The following is a 13085-nucleotide window of genomic DNA, read 5'->3' as shown; positions in this document are numbered from 1 at the left end:
TGAAGCTTGGGAAGGGGGTGGTGAGAATCCTGGAGGACCCCAGTGGGCAGCTGGTGTCTCCCATTCCCGGCAGGGCCCCTCACCTAGCCCTCAGCTCCAGGAGAATCTCTTCTCACTGAACTTGCCTCTGTTGACATCTCATCATTCCTGATTTCTCTCTCCAACTAGACTGTGAGCCTCATGAGGACAGAGAACACATTTACCTCTTCACCCAGTGCCTGGTGTATAGGTAAACAGCAGGAGCTTAATCAATGCTTCATGAACTCAATGAAATGACACTTTAAGGGGTTCTGGCCTAGCCCAATCCTTGACCTTTCTCTCTATAACTTCAGCCACAGAACCCCTTCCCTCTCATGACTTTTCCAGGGGACAGAGCCTGTGTCCAGATGGAGAGGCAGTCCACTGAGGGTTCAGAGGCTTATCTCAGAACCGCTCATGATGGCAGGCTGTGTTTGGGGAAGGGAGACAGGTCCCAAAGGTTTGGGGAGGGCTGTCACCTGAGAAGGGGATTCCAGGGGTGAAGGCCACTGCACCCAGCTCCATCCTCTGGAGAATGGGTCAAGACTTCAGCTATTTGAGCTGATGTTAGGGTTACAGATGAGCAATGTGTTCCCTCCCAGGTAGACAGCACAGGGTTGGATAAGCTGCCCCTTTCAGATTGCAGTGTGACAAGCTCTGCCTCCAAACAGCAGCCAGGACAGAGGGAGGAAAGACAGACCTAGAGTTTGCTGCCACTTATCACCTCGCTGTTGGCCTGCCCTCCAGGCCTGTCCCTGCTGCCACCTCTGGGCCTGTGTTTCTGATTAGTGGGCCCCAGCTGTGCAGCATTAGTTGCATTTTTCCAGGATGAATCTTGGTTGTGACTTCCTGCCACGGGTCTGAACCAGCTGCTTCCCTTTGCCTCCTGCTTCTCATCCCAGTCCTTTGGGCTGCCCCAAATGCCCTCACTCCCAGAGGGCTCCTCCTGGAGGGGACAGGGAGGCCACCCCACTCATGGGTTTCTCTCCTGGGGCATAGGGAGAGGTCCCTCAGCCTGCCCAGGGAAGCTCAGGACACTGCCATTGCTCACCAAGCAGAATCCATTCAGTTTCCTGAAGGTGTGGCTGTCAGAGTGGGTCAAAGGGGCCCAGACCTTAGCATACATGCAGTTGCCAGCAGGCTAGGGCAGAGAAAGTCAAGGCCAGGATGGTGTGGGTGGAGGGCTGTGGGAGTTGCACCGGGAAATCTCCTAAGGCAGAGAGCATCCCCTTCTGGCTTTCTGGGGGCTGTCCTCTGCCTGATCGTGATCTTGATTTAATGGAGCCACGGTCTCTAGCTGAAGTCTTAAGCCAAGTCAGCCCCCTTGTTTCTCTGGTTTTCCAGTGTGCTTCTGATGAGCTATCCGTGAAGACACCAACTCAACACACTCAGCACCCACCTGACGGGTAGTGAGTTCCTTGTCCTGCAGGTATGTAAGTGTGAGCTGGGGAATAAAATATTTCACTTTCATAATGGCCTTTAGATCTCATGTGATCCTCACTACATTCTTATAAGGGGGCAGGGCAGTGGGGGTTCCTTACAGTTTTCAGAGGAAGAAACAGGCTGGAGTGAGTGAGGGAGTCCTGGAGTCTAGGCCAGAACCCAGATGTGAGGTCCACTTAATTCAATGTGAGTTTGGTCAATAAGCCCCCGAAACCCAGCCAGACTCAGAGAGAATTAAGCCCAGAGCCCAGCCTGGTGTATCCTCATCCCTCACTCCCTGCCTCCCAGCTTCCTGGCCAACACTCCCAAATTGTCTGACAAGCCCGGCCCTGACTGTCCCTCCATGCCTCAACAGCCAGCCCTTAGCCAAAGGCTTTGGTCGCCACCAGGGTCTGGGACCTGGGACGGGTCTCTGGAAAACAAAGCCTTAAGAGGATGCTTGAGGCCATGAGCAACCTGAGGCAGCTCACTTCTGCATCACCGGTTCCCAGGGCAGGCCTGGCACACAGCACAGCTTAGGCTGGGCCATGCAGATGGAGAAGTGGCCACAGTTGGCATTGGGAAACCCAAGAAGTCGGGGAGACTTGCTCACTCTGGGCGGGCGGCACAGGCTGGGGGCGGCAGTGGGAGCTCTCCCTAGGGAGAAGAGGCCTGTGTCCTGGGACCACCTGGCTCTTGAAAATGCTGAACAGAGAAGTGCTGGCAGCAGCGCTGGGTGCCAGACACCCCGGGTGGGATAGCTTCTGCCGTGACCTCAGGGTCAGGGCTGCTGGGAGGGGACCAGATGCTTCTGGGAGCTGGGGACTGCCACAGGCTGCCTTTTACTGGGCCACTGTGTTTCCAGTCCATAGCCCCTTTCAAGAGCCCCCCTTAGCAGCTGGCCTCCTGGGAGGTGAGCACATCACCTCCCTCAAAGGCCTGCAGAGAGTTTCCTGGCCCGGTGTGGTGAGTGGGGTCAGGTGGAGGACAGAGACTCTGCCCTGGGGAAGCCTCTGTCCCAACAGGGAAGACTCTGCCCCTGGCTCAGGGACCCTTTTGGTTTATAACATGTTGACATATAACCCCCAGGGATGGTTTTAGTCCCTCAATCCTTTAGTTACTTTTGGCAAATGTGAGCTGTCTCTTTAATTACCTGCAAGGAATTGCCAACAGCTACATTGGGCTAAATTGAGACTATGAATGGAACTTGTCTCTCTCACAGTCTTGGCTGGTTTTAGCCTTCACTGTCCCCTGGGTGGTTGGTGGCAGAGTGCTTTGTGTGCAGACTGGTCAATGGGAGCACAGCGTCTGTTTGCCTGAAACATGTCAACAGGGATCTTAGAGCAGGGTGGACCCATGTCAACCTTGCAAGTGAGAAAGGAATTCCCCAGTTAGAAGACAATTCCTTCAGCCTCTATCACATACCTGTGGACACAGGGAGCTAGCTGATTTTAGGCTCTGTCATCTGCTCGAGGGCTATAGGCCAAGCCAGGGGTCACTGAGGGTTCTCTTCTGGAAGCAGCTCTCCCAGGGTCCCCCGGAGCCCCCTGGTGGTCACTGTGAAGGTGTGCTGCTCTCCCCAGGGGCTCTCTGGCAGCCCTCAAGTGGACAGAGGAGCTTCTTGCCTTGGCAGGGGTCCCCTAGTGCTGGGTCTGTAGTTGGCAATGGCCCCAGAGATAGATTTTCCTTGCTGTCCACCAGGCATAAGGTCAAGGGTCGAGGTTAAGGTTTTTCCCCAGGGTGACTTACTTTGGGGCACCTTTCCCTGAACTCCTGAGCCCATCCAGCTAAGTCCTGGCACACACAGAACCAGCAGCCTGCAGAGAGCTCAGGGAGACCTGTGATTCCCTGCCCTGAAGGCCCCCTCCATTCTAACAGAGGCCCAGCCTTGTTTGCAGGGAAGGAGACAAGACCATCCACTGGGGAAAGACAGGGAAGGCGGGAAGCACTGCAATGTGGTCCTCACCCGTCATCAGGCTGGGGTCTCTTCCGCTATCTGACCAGGTAGCCTAGCTAGGAGCAAATCTGCCCTGGGCTGAAGAAATATCCTGGTCCCTGTTGGCCCAAAGGAGGTGAGGCCCTTTTCACACCGAGAGACTGGGGGAAAGGGCATAACTCCCCTAGTTATAACTGGGCTTGGAACATGGCTGCCTACCTACAGTTCCAGTGTGGGGGCCTGAAGGAGGACACTCTGTATCCCCGTCACCAGCCGCACCACTGCGGCCATGTCCGCCGGCCTCTCAACTGAAGCCTTCCAAAGCCACACCTGGGTGGGAGTTACAGGAGGCAGCTCCACCATGTAGTGGATTCTAGGCTGTGACCTTAAATTGAAACCACTGAACAGTGGGGGAGAGCAGAAGGGAAGCAGGGGCCAGTAGTCCCCTCATCCCTCAGGCCAGTTCTGTGAGACCAGGGCATTCTAGCCAGCATCTGAAGCTGTCCCCGCACCCTTGGCCTTAAGAGCACAAGGATGGTCTCGAGACCCCCGTCACGTCCTGTGTTCTGTGCCACCATAGACAACAAGCAGTGTGGGCTTGTGTCCTGGCTGTTGCATGGAAGAACTCCACGTCCATTCAGTTTGGGCTTTTCATCCTTTAATAACACCATGGTAGGAAGTCTGCGGGCCTGTCTAGTTACTTCATACAGCTTTCCCCAGCCTGTGCCGAAACCCCCGCCTGGAAGTCTTCCCTGCACCCCTTGGGGTTTCCTCTTCAGTCTTCCAGCAAAAAACATTCCAATGAAAACCTCCATAGCTCCCCAAGAACTTACCATAATTTATAGGCACAAGGCAGCCCAAATCCATGCAGAGAAAAGTAGCATTCCTCTTCCAGAAGCAACTCCGCCAGCTGAGGGAGAGGGAGGGAGGGGGAGAGACTCTGCTGAAACATCCACGCATTTACCAAGTGCACTGGGGAAGAGGATGGGGAAGGCAGGAAGCCAGCCACGTCCTTCTCATGGCAGTTCAGCCCAAGGGTGAGTGGTTATCTCCAAAGACAGAGGCTGCCTTAGGACAAAAAGATGGCTACTTGTTTCTACTTCTTCAAATGGTGGTTTTCCCAGAACAGAGGGACACTTTTTTCCTCCAAGGCAAGTCCAAGCCATTTCCATTAGAGAAGCCCAAAAGATCTGCAGCCTTTTCGTGAGCCTTTCCAACCCTTAGGCTGTTGCAGTGTTTAACCTGTACCATGAATCCAATCCGGGAGATCAGGTGCGATCAAAACCATTTTATGATAAAGAAACTAAGGTTTGGGGAGGTTACGTCACTTCCACCCTGAACGGTCACAAAAAGGGGCAGAGGCAGGGCTAGGTCTGCAGCCACGAGAGCCCCTGCTGGGGGCCGGGGCTCAGAAGAGGGCCCCCCAGAACTTAGAGGACATCAAGTGGAGAAAAAGGCCAGGCAGGGCCACAAGGGAAGGGGGGCTAAGCGCCACGCTGTGAGGCAGTCGTTTCAACACCACTCCTTCCCACTTTTCTCTCTTCCTTTTCCACTGAGTTGACCTTTAAATTATGGCATGTGCTGCCGCGCCAGACACGTTGTGATCTCCCCTTCTTCCATCTGCCTAGGCTTTCTCCTGGAGCAGTTTCTCCTCTTCCAGCTTTGCCTTCTGCGCTTCGTACTCACTCCTTTCTCCACTGCCCTGGCAGCTGCTTCCCTCTGTGTCCCATTCACAAATCCCAGCACCGAGGGAGGCGCTGCTGCAGGTGGGCACCGCCGTCATTCCTGCTCACTGCTCCAGCCCTAGCTCTGGGGTGCTGCAGTCAGGAGCATCACCTCTACCTGGTCCTGCTCCTGCCTCCCCTCCTCTGGCCCAAAAATCTGCACACCAGCACCCTCCCCACTGCCCATCCTGGCCCCTTTGCTCCTCCATCTGCCCCCCACCCCCACTCCCCAAAGCTTCCTGCAGCGATATACCCTCTGCTTAATGTTCATTTGCATTTGGCCCAACGCCTAAACGATATTTTTTTGGCCTACCACTATAGAATACAGCAGACATTAAATCTTATCAGTTTAATTTTCTTCCAGATAGTAGTACAGCCTTTGATTTTTTTCAAACTATGGAAAAAGTGTCAAAGAAAAGTGGAACATTAATCAAGGGACTTTGATGAAAGGAATGAAAGTGTTTCCCTAAGAGCCCGACATGTGGTGCAGCTGCTGGTGGGTATTTAAATGACATTTTTCATATGTTGCTGTAAAAAAAAAATCTCTTTGAGTCGATTCTGGAAATATATTCTAATTTGCTACAATGCCAGTGGTTTTAAAATTATTTAGAATAAAATGTGTTTATGATTTCTGCTCTACTTTGTGTATTTGTCTGCTGCAGGCCTCTTTCCTTTGGGGGGAGCCTAGCCTGTCTCTCCCAGAAGCTGCGGGGCGTTTTAGGACAGAAACATTCATGCTGTGGACCCTTCAAGGGGGGAACCATATTTTCTTCCACTGCGGCCTTTGGCGCCATACAGCACTCAGCCCCAGAGGTTTAAACTGCAACAGGAGGGATTACAGGTGAGGAAGATAAAAAGGGTGATGGGAATCCTCATATGACTAGGAAGGTCTGTGGAAACCTTATAAAAGGTGTGATTTCTCCTGTAAACGAGAAAGGAATGAACTCACAACTCCTCGAGCTCCTTAAAAGCCTGGCCACCTGAGCCAGGGAACCCCGGAGGCCTGAAGGCTGGGTGAGGCTTAGCGCAGTCATCACAGGAGCCTGAGGACACCTGAGTTGCAGCCTCATTTTTGGAGGTGACTGGGCTGGAAAATCTTCAGGAGGCTGCTTCCCTCCAACCCTGCTGTGATCCCTTCCTCAGAAGATCATTTAGAACTTTCCAAAACTGAAGGACCAACTTCTTCTCTCTTAACCCTGCCATCTTGGGAACTTTGCCGACCTTGATACAGGGGCGAAAGAGATACTTGGGAGAGGCCCCCTTTTGAGCACGCACATAGAAGCCATCCTCTGACCCCAGGGGCAAGGTCTAGGCAGCGAGTGGGGGCACACAGACTCGATCCTAGAGAGGGAGAGGCCCCACAGACCCTCCCCAGGGCCAGGAAGCCACATGGCCCGCAGGCTCACAGTCTTTCACTAAGTCTGGGCCACCCTTGGGGGAGGTGGACTAATGCCTGAGGCCTCTCTGGCCTGACCCGAGGGCCTGGCATTGGCAGCTGGTCCTGTCCTTGCTGACCAGTGGGGGGCACACTCTCCCTAGTTTTCTTGTCTCCACTGTAGTTGTCGTTTGGACCTGTGGGAATGTGAGGGTGCTGGTGCCTCTCCCCTGCCAGGGCTTTCTAGGGGGCTGGGGGCATGGGTGGGGCCCCTCTCCTTCACAGGCTGGCCAGCACCATCTCCAGACTCCCAGCTGGTCCCTCCTCCTGCACGGGCCTTTGGCTTCCCCACTGTGTCCTCACAGGGTCTCACCTGGAGACAGCCTTTTGTGGGATGCATGTGGTCTGGGTGAGGGAAGACCCTGCCCAGGTGCAGGGCTTGGATGAGCACCACTGGACGTCTGCAGCTGTGAGCTCAGATCCAAACCCAAGCCTTCCCTCCTTTGAGCTCTGCCCTCCCCTTTCCTCCTAATCTCATGCTCCCCTCTGGTCCCACTTTGCTCAGTTCCCCACTGTTCCACAAGTGTCCAGTTTATTCCTGCCTCTGCCTTTTGGCTGCGGTGAAGTGACTTCTTGTAGGCCCAGCTGAAGCCCTACCTTCTTCCTATGTCCCTTCTTGTCCCCATATCAGCTGAAGCTGGGAAAGGAACCAGTCAGGGTTCTGCCTAGCCAGGTGCCATCTAGATTGCTTTTGTCTTACATTCTTGTTATAGGGTGAGCCCCAGAGGCAGGATGGGGGGCTTCCTTTGTTTTCCCATAACACTGCTCTGTGCAGGGTGGGGCTGGGAGGAGATGCCTCTGGGTTTGGAGCAGCAACTTACAGAAAGCCTGAAGTGCTTACGGAGCCAGGGTCCCAGCTGGAGGCTTTCGGTAGCTATCATGATAATCCCATTCTCTTGCTTGTGGCTAATGTAGGAACAGGGTACAAGGAAGTCTGTTGGGGGCTGCCAGGAAATGATTCTTCATGCCTAAGGCAGAATCACAGGAAGACAAGTCCTTTGCCTTCCTCTGGCCATATTCATACCTAGATGGGATGCCAGGAATTCCTGCAGAATCTGGGGTTACAGCCCAGACATGGGGGGAAGATCAAGAACATCACAGAAAAACAGAGTGGGAGCCCTGGTGAACCTTCTCAGGGTGAGCAATAATCACCTGTTCTCATCCTTCAGTCTGCTCGGAGACAGGATGGCATGTTATTTATAGCTAAACAGCAGACACCTGGAGGGAGAGAGCTGGGTTGGTGCCCGGAGAAGCTCCACTGCTATGGCTGGACAGGGACTGTGTGACACCAGAGCTGTTCCCTCTCCCTCCCTCCTCCTTTCCAGAAGGAGAGAAGAGACCTGAGCTCTGCCTAGGACTACCTCTGAGACTGAATGGGGATAGCCAGGCCTGCTTCACTGGCCCATTCTGAAAACTCTCTAGTGTGACAGAACATACTCATGGCTCGTCACATGCTCCTGCCCTTCCCAGACCCCTGCTGTCTTGCTGGCAGAGACAGTCTGCATGTGTCTTCCTTGCTGCGCACTGAAGGTAGTCATTAATCTAGAAAGGAGAACTAGGGCTTGAGTAGAGGAATCCTGGTGTGTCCCCTCAACCGATCAGATCCAAGGGGCTTTCAACAGGGAAGCAACATGACAGAGCCTCACCATGTCCTGACCGCTGTATTTTATGGTTTAATATCACTGGGAGATGGATTGCATTTCACAGTAAACCTGGGAATGCAAGGGTTGCCTCTGCAGAGGTGCTGCATGCCTTGAGGATGGTCCCAATAGCCCATGCCATGCTGTGCTAGGGATGGGTCCCAGCAGCCCATGCCACGCCCCAGCAGTTGCCCTTGAGAATACTGGCTGCTGAGGGCCTGGCTGTGCCTGGTGAGAGCATGCCACGCAGGGTGAAGGGCAGAACCCAGGCTTGCCTGTGCAGTGCTCTTGGACTTCTGAGTGTTAATTAGAACTCGGTATAACTCAGAGCTCCAAAGAGTCAACTACCCCCTGTGGCCTTGCCAGCCAGAGCCAAAGAATGAAGAACGGCAGAAGGGCCCAAGTTTCACTATGAACTGGCAGGTAGAAACAAACAGGTAGCTCAAACTAAAGCCAGGAGGGTTTGGGTGAGTTGCAAGACTTCGGAAAAAAGTGGTTGGGCCACTAGTAGAAATGGGCCACCAGTAACATTTTCTCTGTTTCTGTTTTAGGCGTAGGTATCCTTGAAGGCAGGAGAGCTATCCAGGAGACAGTTTGGAGTCGGTGCTGTCCTCGGAGGCTAGGGCTAAGTGACCTCCTGCCCCTCTCCGGGCCTGGAGAGGGACACATGCCCCCAGTCTCACTCCTGAAACACAAGGACTGAAGTGTCCTATGGCCTGCCTCTGGTTGGCTGGGACTTTTGGGAAACCTGAATGCAAAGTAACTGGCGTGGGACTTAACATTCTTCAAATGAAAACATTTCCCAGTGGATAAATTCCTTTGTGGTGTAGGGTTACTTGTTAGCACTTTTCTATCCCCCATTCTTGTTGACAATTCAGTCATGCAGTTTCATGAACACACACATGTAGGATGAAAGTGGCTACAATTCTAGGTGTGATTCAATCTCTGGCAGGAAGGCTGAGGAGAGGACTGGTGGTGAGTCTCCAGTGAGAGCTGGACTCTGGGAGAGAAGAGAAGGGAGGCTAGCACACAGCTCAGGGTAGGACTCTAAGGTCAGAGAAGGGCAGGCAGATCATGTCCACCTCAGCCCCACGACTGGGGCTCTGTGTGGAGAGGTCGTCAAAGTCCTGGTTATCAAGGAGTGGCCAGGTGGTCTCTGGACTTGGGAAGTTTCATGCCCTTTGACTCAAATGTAAAACAGAGACATGACTGTAAGAGAATAATTTCAATATGTAGTACAACTAAGGATCCTTAGATTTAGGTCTGAGTGCTTGTGCAGGGCAAAGAGAAAAAAAAAAGAGTTCCTTTTTCCCAGGGAGCTTGAGCAACGGGGACTTGAATTCCTGGATCCTCATCTCCAAGCCCTGGCATCCTAGAAGTGGGTTACTGGGTTTTCTGGGGGGAGGGACATCTCTATCTCAATTCTCAGTAACACTACGAACAAATCTCTGTCAATTCTAGAGCTTTCTTTTGCTAAAAAGCATAGCCACTTAGCCCCCTGATGTCCTTGGCTTCCTCCTGAGACATCCTGACTGTGAACTACTTTAAGATGATGTCTTTGTTTGGGTTTCCTAGAAAATAGAGCCCAAGGCAAGGCTTAAATGGTAACGCATTATTTGGGAGGTGCCAATCCAGGGCAGCAAGAGGAAGGCAAAGTGGAAGTGAAGCAATACAGGAGAGGCGGCAACGCAAGATAGGGTATTATTGCGCTGGCGGTTGCTTCTTGACAAGTTGGAAAGAGACACAGATAATCAAGATGTAGATGCAGCCCATCAGCCAGGCAGGACCTCTCTGGATGGACTGGGAAGAAAAGAGGGTGCCTGAAAACAGTACATTAGAGGCAGAAAGCAGAGAGAATTTGATCTAAAGTTATTTTCCGTATTCCTTCTTTCAAAATCCATCTCATAGGAGCGGACTGATCTGAATCACTCAGCTCCTTCAGCAGCTGCTTAGGAGGTCAGATTCCATTTTGAGGAAGTCTGAAAAGGAGCCTGAGACTCTGGCAGGGCAGCTGGCCAACCTCAGATGCAGGACCATGCAGGCATGTAAGGTGTCTGTTGACCTTGGTGGCTGCTAAGGTGGAGAAAGCAGCTGAGAGTCTGAGAGAATCTGAGAAGCTTCATAGGACATGCTCAGTAGAAATGGAAAGAGCCCCTGGAAAAGGAGGATGGGAAGGGGTCCTAGCAGAGAGTCAGGGTCTGTAGAGATCAGAGAAATCAAAGAAGAAGGAAATCCGAGGAGAAAAGATAAATTTGGTGAGTTGAGGATGTCATGGAAAGTGAAGTGCACAATGTGGAGGGACTCAGTGATACTGGCTGGGACGTTTCTTCGTTTCTGGGAGCTTCTCCAAGGGCATTCCTCTGGATATTAAGGTACATTAAATTAGAGACATTTTAGCCACTGTTTGCTCTTGGTTGTAAAGAATAGGTGTCTTTTTTTTCTATGTCCACTTGTGTGGTAAATTGTGAAACAGCCATAAATTCTTCCCCTCCTGAATCCATGCCCTTTCAATGCGACTTTACAGATCCTCCCACCAGGAGGCAAAGTCTGTCTCCCTGCCTCTTGAGTCTGTGCTGACCTTGTGACTTACTTTAGACAATGGGACATGAGCAAACATGATGCAAGTAGAGGCTTGGAAAGCACCCTTGTGCATTGGGGCTTGCCCTTTCGCTAGGCTTAGTACCCGGAGCCCATTGTGTGAACGAGCCTGAGCTAGCCTGCTGGAGGATGAGAGGCCACATGAAGGAAACCTGAGGTGCTTCCTCACGTGTGGGTGAGGCCATCCTTGTTCATCCAGTTTATAGCTGACCTATCAGCTTACTACAGACACGTGAGGAAGCCTGGTGGCGATCAGCTGAGCCCACTCATACCAGAATAAATGCCCAGCTGAACCAAGCATCATATGCTAAATAATTAAATGGTTATGGTTTTAAGCTACTAATTTTGGGGGTCGTTTATCATGCAGCAAAAACCAACTAATTCAACCTGAATAATCCATTGTGTATTGAAGTCATAGACTGTGTTCCGTAAAGATTTTCGACTACAGCTGAATTTCGTAGAATGCGGTACACAGAAGGTCAACTGAATAAAGAGGGTAAGTGATGGGGATAGTGATGCTGTGTGGTGGTAACGGGTGTTGACATGGGCGATGTCACTGATGGTTGGCATTGATGGAACCGTCAGTGACAGCGATGTTGATGGTGTTGGTAATGTGTAACGATGTTTGTGAAGGAGATGGTGATGAGACAGTCGTGATGCTTGGGGATAACGGTGGTGGTGATGTTTTTGGAGGAGTTGGTGATTGTTGTGATTGTGATAAAATCATTATTGTTATAAAATGTTGCTGATAAAACTAGTGGTGAGGATGATGTGGAAGTTGGTGATGATCTTTGTGCAAGTTCTTATGACAACGGCAGTGCCTGTAGTGGAGATGTTAATGACAGTAATGATGATGGGCTGGTTGTGGTGGTGGTGGTAATGGTGGTGGGGGATCATTCATGTCAATGATGAAGATAATCGTGGTAAAAACACTGGAGAAGGTGAGAAAGATGGGGGTGATGATGAGTGCTGGTGTTTACTGGATGGCGGGAATGGTGGCAGGTTGTGATGACCACAGTGGTGGTGATGTTTTGACGGTAATAAGTTGATGTTGCTGGCTACTGATGTGTCCAGATCTTTATGGTGAGCAAGCCCCCTGGGCCCAGATTTCTACTTCCTATTGTAACTCAACGCCAAAGCCTAGCTCCCAAGAGAAGAGGGATTTTCTGAGTAAACTATTCTGTGAGCTGGGAAAATTTGAATCCCTGGCTTCAGTTCCTTTTCTGACAAGAACGGATGAACTAGAGTCAGGCTAGAGGTAGAAGAATGATGACAGACCTCCACTGTCAGCACCAGCTCCCACATTGAGGGCAGAATGGGAGAAAAGACATGCAGGGGCACACGAAGGCCTGTCAGCTGGTGGAGGGAAGGGAGCACATTTCACACCATCTTAAGTCGGAAGCCGTAGATCTGGGTGTCTAGGAGCTTGAAGAGCATGCTCCCTCTGTATGGGAGAGAGCTGTTAGCTATAAAGAGCAACATGGACAGCAAGAATGTCCATAGGCTGTATGTCGGGACAGCAAGAATGTCCACGGGAATGTCATATGGCCAGACTGGGTCACTGTGGCAATGTGTAGAAGGCCTTGAGGGACTGAAGGGTCTTGATTGGGCTTGGAGTGCTTATCATCTGCCGCCCGAGTTGGGAGGAGCCCACTGTGACTTTGCTGTGTCCCTGCCACTCTGGGAGTATGAGCTGTGGAGCACATTGTGAGCTGGAGAATGGGGAGAGAGTGAAATAAGACGCTGATGACAGACTGCTGGCTTGGGGGGCAGTGTGATCCTTGGGGCCATGTGGAGGTCAGACACAGGGAGGACAGGGCGGGCCAGAACTGTCCCAGCTGCAGTCCAGCTGCTCGCTGACCGGTCATCCAGACCTTGCTGAGGACTGGGAATGCTGTAGTGGTTTTATTGCCCAATGAGGGCCCTCCTTCTGGTCGGTTCGATGCAGTCCTGGCTTCTCTGCTTCTTCCCAGGTTCCTGCCCTGGGAATGCACACCTATGTTTCCTCCTGGCTGAGTGGACCCCTGCCTGAGCACTGTCATGAAACACAAAGGCACAGCTGGGGTTCAGTGGAGCACACAAAGCTGGAGGTTCCTTGTCCACATGGCCTCAAACATGACTCTGAGCAAGGCTCATGACAGGTGTCAGCAGAAGTGGGGAGAGGGGAGTGGGGGGGAGAGGATGGTGAATCACTGACTTGGGAAGAACCAAAGGAGGGGGAAGGGGCCAGAGCTTGTGGAAGGCCCTGAGATATCTACAGAACCAGAACCAGACTAGGAAAGAAAAGTCTGAGAGAGCTTTCAAAGGCCTGT

General features: G+C 52.1%; 1 long non-coding RNA gene across 1 annotated transcript in view; it reads left to right on the top strand.

Moving 5' to 3' along the window:
- Positions 1 to 939: 939 nt before the first annotated feature.
- The window catches only part of LOC118923925 (uncharacterized), an 85270-nt gene continuing 73124 nt past the window's right edge, over positions 940 to 13085 (top strand). The window contains exons 1-2 of the long non-coding RNA XR_005029389.2: positions 940 to 1097; positions 1363 to 1447. This is a non-coding gene — a long non-coding RNA (uncharacterized LOC118923925). The remainder of the gene's footprint in view (positions 1098 to 1362; positions 1448 to 13085) is intronic.

The sequence above is a fragment of the Manis pentadactyla genome, chromosome 2 (assembly GCF_030020395.1).
Source record: "Manis pentadactyla isolate mManPen7 chromosome 2, mManPen7.hap1, whole genome shotgun sequence".
In the NCBI taxonomy this organism is placed as follows: domain Eukaryota; kingdom Metazoa; phylum Chordata; class Mammalia; order Pholidota; family Manidae; genus Manis; species Manis pentadactyla.
The sequence above is the reverse complement of the archived record's forward strand: the minus strand, read 5'-3'. Positions and strand labels throughout refer to the sequence as shown.